General features: G+C 38.6%; 1 protein-coding gene across 4 annotated transcripts in view; it reads right to left on the bottom strand.

The window, feature by feature from the left end:
• Positions 1–18568, bottom strand: part of LCLAT1 (lysocardiolipin acyltransferase 1) — a 159094-nt gene that overhangs the window by 139290 nt on the left and 1236 nt on the right. Inside the window, exon 1 of one of the 4 annotated variants that reach the window (XM_074331847.1) lies at positions 5910–5932. The exons of the other annotated variants lie outside the window; for them this stretch is intronic. The gene's annotated coding sequence lies outside the window, so the exon portion shown is untranslated. Of the gene's footprint in view, positions 1–5909; positions 5933–18568 lie in introns of those variants that run through there. 4 annotated transcript variants of the gene reach the window in all.

Genomic DNA, 18568 nt, shown 5'->3' with positions numbered 1-18568 from the left:
CATATCTGAAAGGCTGAATTCACTAGAGGGCATCACAATATTAGGAGAAAGTATCTATCAGAAAGAATCATGAAAAGGAAACAATCATTCAACATTTATTCTGGATAATAGAGAATATTGCATCCAGTTGTATGAAACATGCATGTTAATTTAAAAATTATTCTCTTTAAACATACATTAAAATGTTCAGAAGGAATTAAAAGGAAGTTAGGTTATAAAATCATAATACATCCATGTTCTTGTGTATAAGTGATTCAGATTATCATAAATCCTGGGTTCTTTCCAACCCCACAATAAGGTATCACAGTAATTTTATGCGACTTTAGTAATTACATATTTATAAAGGTAAACTGCTTATTATTGCTCCTTGCAGCCATACTCCAAGTCAGCACCAGCTTTCTGTAAGAAGATTCAGTGCCAAAGAGTTATCTGTGTGTAACTAATTATTTAAATGATCCAGAACAAAATTATTTTAAAATGTCCACATTCGTTAACAAAGTAATGGTACAACTATAAAGGTTCATCAGGCTCCAGGAGGGCCCAGAAGAACTGTACCCAAATATCTTCTAACTCCCACTTGTTGCAATTCATAGTAACATGTAGAGGAAAAAACATTGAAAACTGGGCACTGTTTATAGCACATCCTTCAACCGTACCACATTCCAATTCTATGTGAAACTGTACAACTCTGTAAGTTGTAGGTAACTGAGAGATATGCGGGTTCTATTCTGTCAGATAGAGAACTTAATTGATTTCCCTCTCTCTCCCACAAACCACTTTGTCTCCATTTGCAAACCATTTCAACATTCTTTTAATTCATATAAATTTGTGGGGTTTTGTTTTTTTACCTTACCTTTGAACCTGTTATACCATTTGCCTGATTCCCCCACTGACTATGAATTAAATAAAATCCTTAAAGCCTGTTAATTTTTATATCTATGTCATTATCACTTACCCACAAACATACTAGTCAACTTTCACTACCGGTAAGACATTATTCAGTACTTAGATGTTGTTCAGTACTTAGATTATCAACAACAACAAAAATACTCCAAACTCTGACTATGAATTGGACTGGAAGGGTCCATCTCTCCATGTACATCAATAAACAGACCTTTGGCTTTTGTAAAATCAATCCCTTCTGAATTTCCGTGGCATGAACGAAGTCATGAGCACTGGATGAAGCAACAAATGGCAAGAACAAGCTGCTGCTCACTCATCTCTACTATCCACTTCATGATCCCCTTTAAAAGGTTAAAACTGAGAACAATGGCCAATCCAAAAGCAGAATTCATGTCAGAAGACACAAAAAAATGAGTTTGGTAGTTTGCTCTATAAAAGGTTCTCAAAGTTTGCCATCACTTCGAATGCGTCCACGTTCATCTACCCATCCACAAAATTAGGTATATTTTTATGTCACTTCGTAAGAAATCAACACAAAAGTCTTTGTTTAGTTTCACAAATTATCAAGAACGTAAGTAGAGAATTATAAAGGAAGCAAAGGGATTAGAAACATATTGATAACAAAGTCAAGAAAGATGTTCCAGATGCAAGTGACCCAAATTGGGAAAACGGGGTGGCTTCTAAGCCCACCAGGGTCTTCTCCATCTACCTGCTCTTTATCCCAAACACATAAAGTAAATTAAACTAAACTAAACTACTAAACTGAAATAAAAAGGATCATAGATTTCAATTCCTTTTCTAAGAGGCACATGGTGATGTCTAATTTTATATGTCAATTTGAGTAGCCAGGGAGTACCCAGACCAAACATTCATTCTGGACATGTCTGGGAAGGTATTTCAGGAGGAGATTAGCACTTGATTGGTGGACTCAGAAAACTGCCCTTTCCAATGTGGTCGGCATCATCAAGTCTCCTGAGGGTCTGAACCGAACAAAAGGCAGAAGAACAATTTACCCCCTTTTTCCTACCTCACTGAGCTGGGTGAAACATCTTATCTTCTCTGGCCCTTGAACTGGTATTTACACTATGGGGTCCCCCGGTTCTCAGGCCTTGGAACTCAGACTGAATTACACCACTGGCTTTCCTGACTCTCAATCTTGCAGACACGGGACTTCTCAAGCTCCTAACCACATGAGGCAATTTTTCATAATAAATCAATATCTTTCCCTCTCATTCCCTCCCCCTCCCTCTCTCTCTCTCTCTGTGTGTGTGTGTGTGTGTGTGTGTGTGTGTGTGTGTATACACATATATATTCATATACACATATACAACATATATACATATACATGTATATATTAAATATATACAAATATATATTAAGCATATATTAAATATATACACATATATGTATATATTAAAAACAGAAATATAGGGGCGGCCCATTGGCTCAGTGGTTAGAGCGCAGTGCTCACAACACCAAGGTCACCTGTTCAATTCCTACATATGGGCCAGTGAGCTGCGCCCTCCACAACTAGATTGAAAACAACGACCTGACTTGGAGCTGATGGATCCAGGAAGGACACACTGTTCCCCAATAAAATTTATTTTTTAAAAAAAGAAATATATATAAATACATTTAAAGAAATATATATATATATATCTCCTACTGGTTCTGCTTCTATGGAGACTCCTAATACACACACACACACCCTGCCCTTGCTCAGAACTGTCATATATGTAGATAGATAGATAGATAGATGATAGATAGATAGATAGATAGATAGATAGATAGATAGATAGATAGATAGAGGTATATGTATATATATGCATGTATTATATATAAATAAAATGAATTATATAAACATGTGTGTGTGTATGTGTGTATATAATATATATATATTATGAATTAACAATCAGAACTATCTAGTCCAGGCAAATTATTTTCCAAGAAGAAACACCTGCTCTCCCCCGACTGGTGAGGCCATGGACAGAGCAACTATATTCAGAGACTGCAAATCACTTCACTATTTTTTGAGCACCAGGGAGAATGCTGAGAAAGGCATAATTATAATTTGTTTAATGCAAAAATAGTTTTAGGCAACACAGTCATCCACAGCTAATCTCTTTTCCTCCTCATCTCTCTGACTTAAAAGTTTAATTTAATGCATTAGCTAAATATGGTACAAAAGATTCTATTACAAGATTGGGGAGTGCTGGGAGGGAAGCTGGCAAGGCTTAAAGAAGAAAAATTATTCTAATAGGGTTCTTGGGTTGTTTCCCAAAAATATTTAGGAACACTAAAAATATCAGAAATGAGTATGAAAGGATAGAGTATCCTGCCTCTGCAAAAAATATTTCTAAGATCTGGTCTATCAAAAATATTTTGCATAAAACCTGTCATTAAAATACCTATAAAGAACACAAAATGCAAGAACAATGTGCATTCTAACTCTAGGGCCACTTGCATTTTTATAAGAAAATAGGTTTCCATCTTTCTGAGTAACTTCCGATGCAGCCGTTGGTCCATGACCTTCCCCCTGTGTAGACTTCAGAAAAAGAAACTGGTATTTATAATATAAACATTTCTTTCAAATCGAAAAAGGAATTAACACATGAAGAAGTTTTTTAATTTTGAAAGGTTCAATCTGGGCAAACTTTGTTTTTTCAAAAGCCAACAATAAAAAGTGAAGCCTTAAAAGTAGATGTAATTGTCAACTGCAACAGTTCAAAGAGGTCTGAAGGCCCTGTCTCCTTTTTTCCCCTTCTCTATAAATGCTTTCTATATATTGACTACATAAGCACTAAGCACAAAAATTATTACCATGTAAAATTTTCTTCTGTTCTCAATTTTGAGACTACTTCCCATAAACTGGCAAAAATTTTTAACTTCTATAGTTTAGAACATCCTTTGGTCGGCTCAGTGACACATAAAAGGGTAACACCTCATTTTTAAGTAAAATTGGCATCAACCAACATGATCACCCAGATGTATCACCTCGGTTGGCGCTGAATAGTTTTTGGCTCATTTCAAACAACTCTAGCTTCAAAAAACAAAGATTTAGCACCAGTTCTGTCAGTTAAAACAATATGCTGCAGCTTCTGAAGCTATGTTTTGAGACAGGGAGTAGTCCCTGCCTTCAGAAAGGTTCCCTCCAGATAAACTGAAGAATTCATTGCCATCAACACCACCTTTCAATGTGCGCCCAACAACCTCCTCCATTTCTCTTACTCATAGGCTTCCGGCCTCAAAGGGTCCTCTCCCCAGCCATGACAATTATGGACAGCCTACCATCTCTTTAAGACCTAGCTCAAAATGTACCAGCTCCACAAAGCTGTCCCTCTTTAGAACTCCAGAAGCATTTCAATTTCTGTACAGCTCACTAGGTCAGAATGTGCTATTTTTATACTGACATTCTTTTAATATATTCTGTCTTCCCAATTATAATTTATAAGGAACTGGAAGATATATCTTCCATCGCCAGTGCAGCTCACTGGAGATACATTGAGTGCCCCATCCAAGAAACACAATAGGAGTTTGTTTTCTTCTATATAAAGATTGGGACAGTATTATTAGTTTGGGCCTGATGGGCTATGGTGAGTCTTGAAAGGCTACCTAAGGAATGTGGATTTTATCCTGCAGTGATGGAGAATTGAAAGTGCTTGAGCCCAAAAGTGATATGATAAAAGTGTATTTTAGAAAAAGCAGTCCTTGGTCCACAGCTGCCAGATTAGAAGATAGGGGGTGGGGTTGGGTAACATCTAGGGCAAAGAAGGCCAACGACTCAGCATAAAGGGTTAAATAATAAGGTTTATCACTGGGCTCTCCAGCGCTTCTAGCTCTGTGACTCTGGGTAAATTATACGTCTTCCTAAAAGCTTCATCTTCTTTATTTATAAAACAAGGATGATAAAACCAGAACCTACCTAGCTGGAGTGAGTTATTACATCAAACATCACAACGCCTGACAAAGGGTAACGGGCACAGTGCATCCTGACACCAATTCTCTCACACCAACGGGGTGTCCTACAGTTCACTTCTGACAGTCACTACCTGGAGTTAGCATCACTTCCCACAAGTTAAAGGGCAAGATACCCAACAAGACTGCCCTTGCTTCAGATGTCCCCAAGCTATCAGAACTTCTGTCCAACTGGCTACAAATTCAAGGGTTCTCACAACCCTCCTTCATGTGCAATAATTTGCCAGAATGACTCACAGACTCATTGAAAACACTATACTTAAATGACTACAGTTTTAATATAAAAGATGTAACTCAAAAACGGCCAAGTGGAAGACATGCGCAGAACAAGTAACGGGGAGAGGATGGGGGATTCAGAGCTTCCATGCCCTCTCCGAGAAATTCAGATGTCATGCTCCCAGCACATCAATGTATTCACCAACCCAGAAACTCCAGTGTCCGGAATTTATACAAGGAGTTTCATTCATTTCATAGGCATGATTAATTAAATCACTGGCCATGTGATCGAACTCAATCTCCAGTCCCTCTCGCCACCTGAGAGATAAGGGGGTAGTAAAATTCCAGGCCTCTAATGGAGAGCTAAGTCTTTCTGGTGTGGCTAGCTGGCCCCACCCTGAGCTACTTCAGCAGCAGAAACTCAAGTATGGTTTAAAGGGCTCATTACGAGTAACAAAAGATACTCCTACCACGCAGGACGTTCCAAGGGCTTCCGAAGCTCTGTGTATGGAGCCAGGGTCAATGACCAGATATATTTTTATTATATACATACACAGTAAATGGAAGCGGTTATTCTAGAAACCAAGTTTTAGGTTGGTACAAAAGTAATTGTGGTTTTTGTAATTGTTTTTAACCTTTTAAACTGCAATTACTTTTGCACCAATCCAATAGTATGCAATTAAAATAATGCAAGCATAAAAACAAAGAGAAAAAACATCAAAAGCATCACAAAAGAAGAAATAGGCAAAGGGGAGAGGGGTGTCAAATTGAGTATGAAGGTTCAGGCCTAGATGACTAAACAAAGAAACACATACCCAGGCAGGAAATGAAGATGGGATTGAGAATGAATTTAGTGTTAATCCACTTGAGACTGAAAGCAACAGCCAGGTATTTCAAATGGACACTGGCCAGATATGATGGAGACATGAGCCTAGAGATGGGAAAGGACATGGCAAAAATCGGTTGTCAAGAGTTATCCACATAGGTAAGATACCCCGCCCCCCAAAAAAAAAGCCTTCACTACTCAGAGGATACCAGCCAATGGTATCACATAAGTATCTATCTGAGTTAAATAAAAATTCATTATTACATACAACATCAAATGTAAGTTTAAGGGCTGAACTCTGGAACATACTCCATTTAATATTTTGGATTCTAAACAAAATGGTACCTCATTTTTAACATAAAGATTCAAGAAGAATCACACGACCAAATGCTAAACAGAAATGCCAGGTTTTTTGTTTTTTTGTTTTTTTCACAGAAATGTACCATTTTATTTTCCATCAACAGGAAACTTATAATGCATCTCCCTAACAGAAATGTTTATTTTTCAAAGAAAAGTTTACTTAACAACCATAGAACATTTCAACAACACAACAACATAAACAGAACAACTGTGTACGATCAATTCACAAAGCTTCCTGTTCAGATTCATGAAACAGGATAAACACTTCAAGCACAGAAACCTCTACAAAGACTCACTCAAAGCTTTTAGAAAGCACATTCAATAACTAGGAACTGCCTTGTTAATTGTCCATGGTTCAGAAGCATCACAATTTCTTGTACCCACAATGCACACGTCATCTCATCCTTTTGTTGCTAGCTTCCCAGAAGAGTCCCAACTGTCTTTCAGCAAGTGAAGGTGACAAATGGGAGAAGACAGGGAAAGCAGAGTTTGGGGACAACATACTGGGCCAGTCAGATGACTGACGCGTTAAAAGGCTGTAACGGGCCATGGAACTGAGACATTCAGGTACTGACTGGATTCATTAACAGGCTTATTAACTCAGGAAGCCAGGAGGCTAGTGACGATCACAGAGCTTAAGATGGGAATGACAGAAGAGTGCAGTGAGAGCCCAGTGTGTGTCACATCCATCCATCCATCATACCATCATCCCCATTCCCAGTCCACCACCTCTCCCCTCATCACTTCAGGGAGAGGGAGGCAGCAATGTTAAAACTGGCCGGGTCCTTGGCACTTCAGCTTTTCCCTAACAGCAACACCACTAGCCAGAATATGGACTGCGAAGGCAAGACGGAGGCTAGATCTGACTCCAGAAGGAATACAGGGCAGTCCCCTCCCCATACTATGGGAACTCAAAGACCTTCCTATTGAAAGAAAGCAGGCATGACACTCTCCCTACTTCCTGGACTCTGATTCTAAAGACAAATCACAGAGATCATTTTATTTTGCATCAAACTTTAAAACATGTACTAGGCAAACTGCTGCCTTTGTTTATAGTACCTGATTTTGTTACACCAAAAGGAGTGTAAAACCACTTACAACAATAGTTGTCTACCTATGTGTAAACTCCTTGTTCACCGGGTAGACATTTTCTGTTGTGGCTGATTTTCCTTATTCTCTGCAACAGTAGCTGAGGACGCCCCTGGCTTGAACCATTCCCCAACTTGTTCCACTTACATAACCCACAGAAGGCCAGGGTCTGCCCCAGATCGCTGCTACCTTCTGAGGAGCTGAAATTCTCAGCCTCTGAGGAGCCTCTCTTCTAACTCAAGCCGTACACCAATTCTATCCTGCTTCCATCCACCCTCACCCCTAACCCCTTTCCCTGCAAAAATAAACTCTTAAGTAAAACATTTGTAAATAATGAGGAGCAGAGAGAATGGTCAATATAAACAACAGATATCCTTGAGCCATCTTTCCTGCTCCTTTCTCTCCTTCAATCACCCCACATCCCTACTCCACCAAAAACTGCCCTAGTCACTCCAAATGCTTATCCCTAGGTTAAGCCCAATTCAGCCCTTTCCAGTCCCTACTCCGCAATGAGCATGCCCCCATCTACCAAGGTGCTGAGCTCAAAAGCCTTCCATCTATTAGGATCCACCCTCCAAATGTTTTAAGGCAAAATGGCAATTCTGTTACCCAATTAAGCCATATTTCCAACCCCAATGCTTCTTCCTAGTACAAAGGCAGGCAGAGCAGGGTCTTCTCAATCAATGGTTACTGAATTGAATTACCGTGTTTCCCCCAAAATAAGACCTAACTGGAAAATAAGCCCTAGCGTGATTTTTCAGGAGGACATCCCCTAAACGTGAGCCCTAATGCGTCTTTTGGAGCAAAAATTAATATAAGATCCAGTCTTATTTTCGGGGAAACACGGTAGCAGGCTGCTGTTCTAACTAACTGCTCACCAGATCAAACCCTACATTTCCCTTCCTCGGAGCAGTAAGGTCACTTGCATGTTAAAAATATAAAATATAAAAATATATCTGGTCCTTCCTTCCAAAAGCAACAACAGTCAGTTTATCTCATTCCATTCCTTCCAGTTATTGCCAGGGAAACTTTACGACATAACAACCAAATAAAAAGTCCCCTCTTTTTTTTTTTTTTTTAGAGATTAGGAAATTAAGTCCCGGGAGGGTAAAATTAGTTGCCCACAGTCTTCTAATAAAAAAAAAAAAAAAAAAAAAAAAGAGTCCTTAAGATGTATGAGGTACTGTGAGAAATGGTACTTCCAACATCTCTTTTAATCATCACAACCACAGCAGAAAAACAGCACTGTGACCTCTTTTTTCAGTGGGTAAACAGACTTAGGTTAAAAAATAAAATTCCCTGCTCCAAGTCATAATGACTGTTAATTGCTACATTGGGTTTCAAGCCCATCAGGCTAAATTCCGAGTTCAAGCTATTAAAATATAATTTAAACAAACAAAAAGATACCATTGTGTCTCCCATGCAAATACAAAACGAACACCTATCTATGATTTTACTTAACTCATTAATTATTACAGAACAAATAAGATGGTTCCAACTGGTTCAAAAGCAAATCCAAAGAGCACAAACACTGAGGCAACTGGAAATGGTGAAATGGATTTGCTTAACTGATCCAAAACTGGCTTCTTCCACAAAAGAAGAAATCAATTGTACCTCCAACCAACAAAATTTATCTGCATGTCTAAGGACAAGAATTATTTGCATTGCTGTCTTTTATTCACAACTTACAAAATTGTAAAATAAAGAACAATAAAAGCTGCAGACCCTATAGATTAGATCTCCAGGAAAAGTGCTCTAGACATCACCTAGACTACTGGATGAAGACATTTCCGGTACATTTCTAAGACTTTCACAAATTCTCCTTACATTGTTCTTAACAACTATACACAATGCCTATTTCCTCATTTAGAAAAAAATCCACAGCTTCAAGATCTCTGACAACCACTAGAAAACTTCAGTTAGTCCCCTATACAAAACTACTCTTTCACTAAGATAAATTTTTCTCTACCACATACTAAGCCAGAAATTTAGGCTTACTATAAATTTATACATAAATGTAGAAATAAATTAATTCATTGGATGGTCAAGCTTCTTAAGAGATCTAAAACTAATAAGGGTTTGGTTTTACTGAACAAAATGACCCACAGAATTACTCTCTAGAGAAATAAAGACATAGTTAAACTGTCACTTCTAAGTAACTCGCCCCAAATTAATTTTCTTCCATAAGAAAGTGTGAAAAATTAGTAAACGGCAACCTCATTTAAAAATGAAGTAAGCGGGTTGCCGGTTAGCTCAGCTGGTTAGAACGTGGTGTTGGTAACACCAAGACTGCCAGTTTGATCCCCACATGGGTCACTGTGAGCTGCCACCATTCTTAAAAGAAAATAAGTAAAAATAAATAAAATGAAGTAGGGACGCCAGGAGAGGGAGCTCTCAAACCCTACGACAATAGTAAAGCACAACAGGAAGAATTCTTTGTAACAGTCCTCCAACTTCCTCTTCCCCTCTATAAAAGAGTTTCCTCTCCTTTATCTTAGCAGATTTGCAAGTGGCCCGCCACGGTTACACGTTCCGGATTGCCCTTCTTTGTTGTTCTCAAATAAACCCATTTTGCTGGAGAAATATCTGGTTAACTTTTTATTTAAGGTCAACAAAAGTATTTGCAGTCCAATTTACACCTCCGGTAAACTGAGTAAATGTGCTTTTCCCTACTGCTCCAGCTAAATGCAACCAAAATTCCTGAACATTATATATAAAACAAACAAAAGAAGACTGTGAGGTAGACAGGAGGCAAACCAGCTAGGGACCTGGGACCCACGGAACAACACAGTGGTGAGTTCCCTGGGTTTTCCTTCTGCATCATATACCACACGGACAGGGAGCTGAAGAAGCCAGTAATCCAGAAATGCCAAAGGGGGCAGACAGAAAAAAAAAAAGGCCTTGCTCTTTCAAAGGGCCACGAAAAGAGCACCGTAGCAAAACAGAAAATACTTATACAATAACCACTGAACCCCAGCAGAAAGCCACAGAAAACAAACTGGTCCCCCCAACCCAGGACAGCAAAGTCCGAGCAGGGAGCCCAATCTTTCACTCTCACCAGGCTGTGACGTTGGGTCTCAAAATGACTCCCCAGCTCCCTACCTGCCAGGGGTAACATCAGAGGCAGAACTTTCCTCCCTGTCAGGTGGTAGTAAGACCCACTTCCCCTGCCACACAGTGCCTACAGAGACCCCCTGGACAGCCTGCACTTCTACTCCCAGGACAGTAAAGAGGCACCTCTGCTCATCCCCATGGGGATGGTATGAGATTAAGGCCTAGTAGAGATGAAGGACTTTCACCCCCTCCCAGGGGTAAGAAGACCATTTTTATTGCCTTAAAAAGAAATTCTGCATCCATTAGCAGTGATACCTCATTCTCTTCCCTCGCCCTTCCTTTGCCCTAGGCACCCATTGTAATAATGTACTCTGCCTTCTTGCATCAGCTAGAACTTCCAGTACTACAGGAAGAATAAGAATGCGGAGAGTGGACATCCTTTTCTTGTTCCCGATAATAGGAATGCATTATGCCGTATGCATTTTGTCTTTTATCATTAGGGGTAATAATGTTCACTCCAGGTTTTGGATAGATACTCCCTATCTAACTGAGGTAGTTCCCCTTTATTTCTATTTTTTTCCTGAGAATTTTTCTTAGGAACAGGTATTGAATTTAACCAGATGGTTTTTCTGTAGAGATTCATATCATATGAATGTTTTTTCAATTTGTTAATATTTGTGGATTACATTGATTGATTCCTGAATGTTGAACTAAACTTGCATCCCTGGATTAAATTCAACTTTTTGTATATTGCTGAATTCTATTTGCTAATATGTTAAGGATTCACGGATTGGTCTGTAGTTTCATGGCTGCCGGCCAGGGGTGGAAGTTTCAGCTCCCCTCTAGTCTGCTGATACTACCCTGCTTCCTTACTCTTTCCCACATGGCCTCCACGGCACCACAGACCAATCCGTGAATCCTTAACATATTAGCAAATGGAATACTAAGCAAGAAAAAGAACAAACTATTGATACATGCAATAACTTGAATGAATTTCCAGGGAATTGTGATAAATGAAAAAAGACAATCCCCATAGTTACACACTGTATGATTCCACATATATAACATTCTTGCAATAACAGAATTATAGACATGGAGAACATATAGTCAGAGGTCAGGGAAGGGGGTGTATAGCTATCAAAGGACTATGCAAGGAATCCTTATGGCGAAACTGTTCTGTCTCTTGGCAGTACTGATGTCAACATCCTGGCTGTAACATGTACTACAATTCTGCAAGATGTTACACTGGGGAAAACTGGGCAAAGGGTACGTGGGATCTCTTTGTATTATTTCTTACAACTGCTTGTGACACTACAACTATCTCAAAATAGAATCTAATTTTTTTTGAAACAGGAATCCCTAAACACTACTGTAAAACAAACCCACATAAACATGGAGTATTACTTTTTTCCAAAAGGTGGTAGGTAGTAGGGAAACATATGCACCAAGATAGAAAGTGATTGATTCTAACTTTATGACTTTAAGTAAATAATCTAATCTCTTCACCTGCAAAATATAGCTTAACCAATACCATAGCTCAAAAGATAACTCATGTCCTAAATTCCTAAAACCTGTAAAAGTTACCTTATGTGGAAGGGGGAAAAAATTAAAAACCTTTGTAGATATGATTAATTATTTTTGGAGGGGGGATTATCCTGGATTATCGGTGGGATGTCCTAAATATAATCACCCATGTACTTTTAAGAGGGGGACGAAAGGAGATTTGACTGAAGACAAAAAGAAGAGAGACAACGTGACCACAGCCGCAGGGACTGGAGTGATTTACCACAAACCGAGGAACGCAGGTCCTCACCACAAACTGGGGCAGGCAAAGTGCTGATGCGCCCCTAGACCCTTTGGAGGTGGCGCAGCCCTCCAGTACTTTGATCTCAGCCCAGATTCTTTTTTTTTTTTTTTTCAGTTACAGTTGACATTCAGTGGTACTTTATATTAGTTTCAGGGGTACAGCATAGGGGTTAGACATTTATCTAATTTATGCAGTGACACCTCCCCATTAGTCTAATACCCACCTGGCACTCACTACACATAGTTGTTACAACATTACTGACTATCTTCTCTATGCTGTACTTTACATTACTTCCCCATGACTATTTTGTAACTACCGATTTGTATTTCTAAATCCCTTCCCCTTTCTCACCCAGCTCTTACCCCTCTCCCCTCTGGCAAGCATCAGTTTGTTCTCTGCATCTATGACTCTATTTCTGTTTTTGTTTGCTCCTTTATTTTGTTCTTTAGATTCCACATATCATATAAGTGAGCTCATATGGTCTTTGTCTTTCTCAGTCGGACTTATTTCACTTTAGCATAATGCCCTCTGGGTCCATCCATGTTGGCGCATCAGCCCACTGAATCTGATTTTGGGCTTCTGGCCTCCACAACTGTAAAAAAAAAATTAATTTCTGGTGTATTAGGCCACCAAATTGGTGGTAATTTGTTACAGCAGTCACAAGAAACTAATACGAATACTTACCCATCTCTTAAAATGTTGTAAAGAGCTATCAAATATGCACGGAAAAGGCCCTTGAGAAGTCTGAAATGCACTTGCGAAAAAGAAAACCAGATAATTTTAGAGCTCTTAATTCAAAATAGGAATATATAGCACCGCTAATTTTTGAGGGTTAAAGAAATCTAGATAAAAAGAGACATAAATATGGCTTTGGGAACAACTACATCCAACGTGGACCCAATTCACTGAAGATCAGCCACTCAGTAGACAAGTACTGTCTATAACGTAGCTCTAGCAAAGATTCAACCTTGCTTAACTCTGACTTCTGGTGTATTTCTTCTCTGAGGAAAAGAAAAGCTAAATTGTGCTGGTTTTGTTGCTACCATACACAAACTCAGCAAAAGAAGGTTGCTTTAGCACTCCCTGGATTACTCTACATTATTTCAATCTGCTTCTATACTTCTCTCCCATTCTTAAACAGAACAAAGCAAACATAATTCTAATTTTAATCAACTGATCCAAATGAACAGACATGCTAAAAGTATAATTTAAGTTTAAATCTGTACTTATTCACATTAACAAATATGTTATCCCAGTAATTCACAAACTCTCCTGTTTGAATACATCAAAAAATATCATTACATAAGTATATGGTAATAACCCAAACAATAAAAATCCACCAAAATATTTATAATGAATTTCTGAATACTATAATGGAACATACAAGAGTATTAAAACAGTGCCAAAACAATCATGTAACACATGAAAGTCGAAAAGGGCAAAAATAATGTATCATTTAAAACTCCATTACAGAGAGAATCACCCTAAGCAGCTACAGGAAATGACATTGAGCATGGATATTTAGAAACTGGGCTTACTCAGTCAATCTCTTACACTTAAAGCCACACAAACACAGTATATTTTAAATTTAAAGTGGATTTGAACAGGCATTATAGCACAGACTCTGGAACTAGACTATCTAGATTCAAACCCATGTTACTTCACTTCTCTGGGCCTGTTTTCTGACAGGTAAAATGAAGATTTTAAGAGTATTTACCTCATAGAGGAAGTTGTGAGGGTTAAAGCAGTTATTAATAAAAACAACACACAACTGAACCTGGTATCTAGTAAGCACTCGATAAATGTTGGCTGCTGCCATTATTATTATTATTATTATTATTATTATTAAAAGAGTCACCATTACTACCTATGGCACTCATAAGAGTTTCACAACTGCAATGCTTACCTTTCATCACAGAAAACCTAGAGGTGTAACAAGAGGTGACAAAATCTCAGTGATCTCTGTACTGAAGGCATTGATTTATTTATCTCCCCCTCAAGGTCAGGAACCATGTCTTATTCAACTCTGTCCCATTAACAAGTTCATGGTAAGTGTCCAAAATGTTCAAGTTTAGTAAATAAACATTTTGGTGTTCAAGCCTCTCCTATTTACCATCATTTTCCTCCCAAAAGTCATACAAGCAGATTTTTATTTAAAGGCTACACGATACAATAATAATAATAATAATTCTAAGAAAGTATTTGCATTACAACAACAGGACAGCAGAAATAGTACGAGCCACAGACAAAGTGGCCTTCCCCAAGATATCTAAATATTCCTGTGGGGAAGAGTCACTGTCAGGGTTAAAAACAATCCTTCCACTCCACACACCAGCCACACAGAACCATCAGAATGGCTGCCACCACTCACTGCTCTTTCAGCCATCATTTGCTTTGTAACATCAGTACACACCAGCTCACCAACATGCTATCTCCCTGCCCCATGAGCTCTCCCAAAGGGACTAACTATACAATTACAAACATAATACGGAGGTGATCTCCTATTTGAGATGGAAAACGAAAAGTAGCATAAGTTTTCCCTTTATCGTCCCTTCGTGTGAGGAAGTGAACAATTTACATTTTCAGGAAACTCAACTGTCAAAGACTGCTGAAAAAGTGGTTAATCATCTCGACCTGAGATGGCTGTCCCTTAGATGCCCCCCTTCCATCTGCTTCTCCCAAGTTATCACAGGAGGATCCCTGTAGCCCCACTGCCAGATGGAGCAGACCAGATAGAGGTGAAAAGGGGAACACACTCTGCCAAACTGGACTGAAGCCCACAACGGCCTTTTGTGAGCGTTGCCTCACTTGCTATCTGGAACTCACCAAAGATTTTTCTTAGCTCCATTATGACATTCCAAACTTGAAGCCAGAAGAATTACAACTAATCATCATTATCCAAGCGCAATTAGCGTAGTAGAGAAAAAAGCCACTGAGTGATTTCTCTTAAACAGGGACATTTCATAATGATGAAAAAGAGATTTGATTAGAATTTTCCCCAAAAAATGAAACAAAATATAAATCTATTTTCATAATGTATCTTATATCTACCAAAATTTGGGTTACATTTGCAACCATGAACTAATTCTTAAGGCAAGAAACTAATCAATTGATGGTTTGGGACATGACTTTGTGGTCAGTCTGTAAAAGAACATGATATGACAGCCGTGACCTCACATTTGCCTTATCCAAGACAATTATGTAAAAGTCACTTTGGGAAAAAAAGAGATTTCATCATTTATTCCCCTGGAGCCTCTCACATTCCTTTAAAAAATTTTAAAGCACCTCTCAAATCATCATCCCTGCTGATTTTCCTCACCAAAAGTTAACTGGTCTAACATTGCCGAAGTCTCACTAGCACCTCTTTAATTAAACTGTAACCGTAAAGTGCACAAATCTTAGGTGTGGAACTTGAATTCTTACATATGCTTACACCCATGTAACCGTGACTCATCTCAAGATATAGAACATTTCCAGCATCTCAGAAGGTTCCCTCATGCCCACCCCTGTCCTTACCATCACTGTCCCCCCAGAGGAACCACTACTCTGACTTCCATCACCAGGAAATAGTTATACCTGTTTTTGAATGTCAATTAATTGGAATCACATAGTGCTTATGTTTTTCAGCAGTTCTCAACCTTGCTCTGAATTTATGAAATCCTGCATCTTTGCAAGGTTTGCAATTTCACCTTGCAGTCGATTTAGAATGCATTCATGATATGTTGCTGGATGTTAGACAACTCTAGTGTTATGAATGTGTCAGTGATGCTCAGCTTTATAATAGGATTCATCTGGGGTTACTTTCATATTATAATGACTTCTGTACAAATACCATTTCCCCGAAAAGACCTAGCCAGACAATCAGCTCTAATGTGTCTTTTGGAGCAAAAAATTAATATAAGACCCGGTATTATATATTATATTATACCTGGTATTATATTATATATTATATCATATTATATATACTATATTATACTGGGTATTATATTATATAAGACCCGGTCTTATAGTAAAATAAGAACTAGACTTATAGTAAAATAAGACCGGGTCTTATATTAATTTTTGTTCCAAAAGATGCATTAGAGCTGATTGTCTGGCAAGGTCTTATTTTCGGGGAAATACGGTATACTAAAAACTTAATGTAAAAAAAGGAAAATAACTCTAATATCCATTATTCTAGCATTTTACCCCAAACATACCTTAGATAATTCTTCCCACTCCCTTCATGTGACTTTCCTCCAATGGAACCACCTTTACAATAGACTCTGCTGACTTTTGATGATGTAATTAAGTTTTCTACAGTCTCAGAAATCAGAGGGCTAAAGGAAGTTATAAGCTTAGTTTTGTTACATCTTATTTGACCCAACAACCTCAGAGGGTTTACAGTTCTTCCAAAACCCAGTAACAAAGAACTGCCTGCTCTATCCTTTTGCTTAAATGAGTTAACAATATCTACCATCTGCAATCTCCAACCATATAGTTACCAAAAAAAGATAAATAAATAAACAACAACAAAAACCCTTTCTCTTCTTTATACACCCTTAGCAGGTGTTCCCCTCCCCAACCCCATTACTGTTCACCCCAGTCAGTAGTCCATTCTGCCTTCAAAACGTGCGTGTCACGGTGGACTCCGAACTCTACCCTGCATAGCCAGTGTGCCGGTTTACTCCCTCACCATCTCGTGTCTGGAGGACAGAAAGTGCCTTTACTGGTCTCTTCCTTCCATTGCCTTTCACCCTAGCACTCAAGTCACCTCTCCAGAACACAGAGGTAATCATGCTATTCATCTGATTAAGATCCTTCTCTAGGTCCCACTCTCTTAAGTGAGAATTCACTATCTGGCCCTAACCTTTCCTGGCTCCTCTCCCAGCAATTCCGGCAAAACCCTGGTCTGACCTCTGGACATCCATGCACTCTCACTAGCCCTAACGCAGCACTGCTTCCGCCTTTGGCTAGAAGCCAGTTCTCCCTTTATCCTGCACTCAGCTCCCTTCCTTTCTCTGGCAGGGACATTCCAGCAGAAGCAACTATTCCCTTGTGTGTTTCCACAGCTCTCTGTATCCACCACAACTATCTCTGAGTCCTTATTACACTGCATTAGTTAATCACTTAATGGGTCATTTACTAGTCTACCAACTTCTGGACAGGGGCTTCTTCCTGGACTCCTCAAAGATAAGGTTAGGATTTAATCTGTACATCCCAAGGACTTGGCAGGGCAATTCCATAAAGGCTCAATGAAAAAAATGAATGTCCCAGCCACTTTTATTCATGTCATTTTTTTGTACAGAGACTTAAAAAATTAGTACAAATGTCAAAGCAATGAACCAAAGTTTTCGTTTAAAAGTCACTTAGAAAATTATTTTAAAGAGTTTAATAAAAACTAAAATCTCCCTTATTGATTTGTGCTTCCTGTTAGAAATTAGTCACAACTGTTTTTAAATACCTTTTAAAATAAAAACTGGACATCAACGGTAGAATCACTATGGGACGTCAATGGAATGAATCACAGTTATTTATACAACTAAAAGATCACAAACAAAATTACTTCACTGCAAAATTTGTTTATATATGACCTTAACACGTAACATCTAAATACAGGAAGACAGTATGCCTGGTGGTTAAGAACATAAGCTGGAATCACAATGCTAGTTGTGCCACTTGGGGCAAATAACTTAAATGTGTCTCAGTTTAATAAATTAAATAAATTAAAACTTCAATGTGTCTCAGTTTCCTCATCTGTAAAACAAAGATGATAAAAGTGTCCATTTCACAATGTTTCTGAGTTACTGAGTTAGCTCATGTAAGACCCTTGGAACAGTGCCTGGCAGGGTAAATGTGCAGTGATGTCAACTGTTATCACTGTGTTTTTAAGTTCTTTAAGCCCATATATATATATAAATATATATATATATTTCCCCCTCAGAACAGTACAATGAGATTGTTTCAAAAATGCTATGCCCATTTCAGAGATAGTAATGGAGGTTTACATTATTTCCCTAAGATACTTTAAATGGCAGAGTTAGAACTGGAAACCATACTTAATCCCAGGCCAAACTGACCAAATCTCCATGGATCTGGTTTGGAAGAGTCTTTTGAGTTTTCCCTATTGTTTCTTCTTGGTTGTCAACAACAGCCAGCCTAAAAGTGGGAACGCAAGAACTACTCCATTTGCACAAGTTAAAAATTCGAGAGGTCCCACTTTCACAGGGCCTGACAAGCGGCAGGCACTCCAAAGACAACAGCTACTGACGACTGAAACACCAAGTGCCATTGTGCTTTCTCAATAACAGAACAAGGCACTCCACAAAATCAACCCTGCTACCAAAAAGTCCCTTACT

This window comes from Rhinolophus sinicus, linkage group LG05 (genome assembly GCF_036562045.2).
Source record: "Rhinolophus sinicus isolate RSC01 linkage group LG05, ASM3656204v1, whole genome shotgun sequence".
In the NCBI taxonomy this organism is placed as follows: domain Eukaryota; kingdom Metazoa; phylum Chordata; class Mammalia; order Chiroptera; family Rhinolophidae; genus Rhinolophus; species Rhinolophus sinicus.
This window is presented reverse-complemented; position numbering and strand designations above follow the sequence as displayed.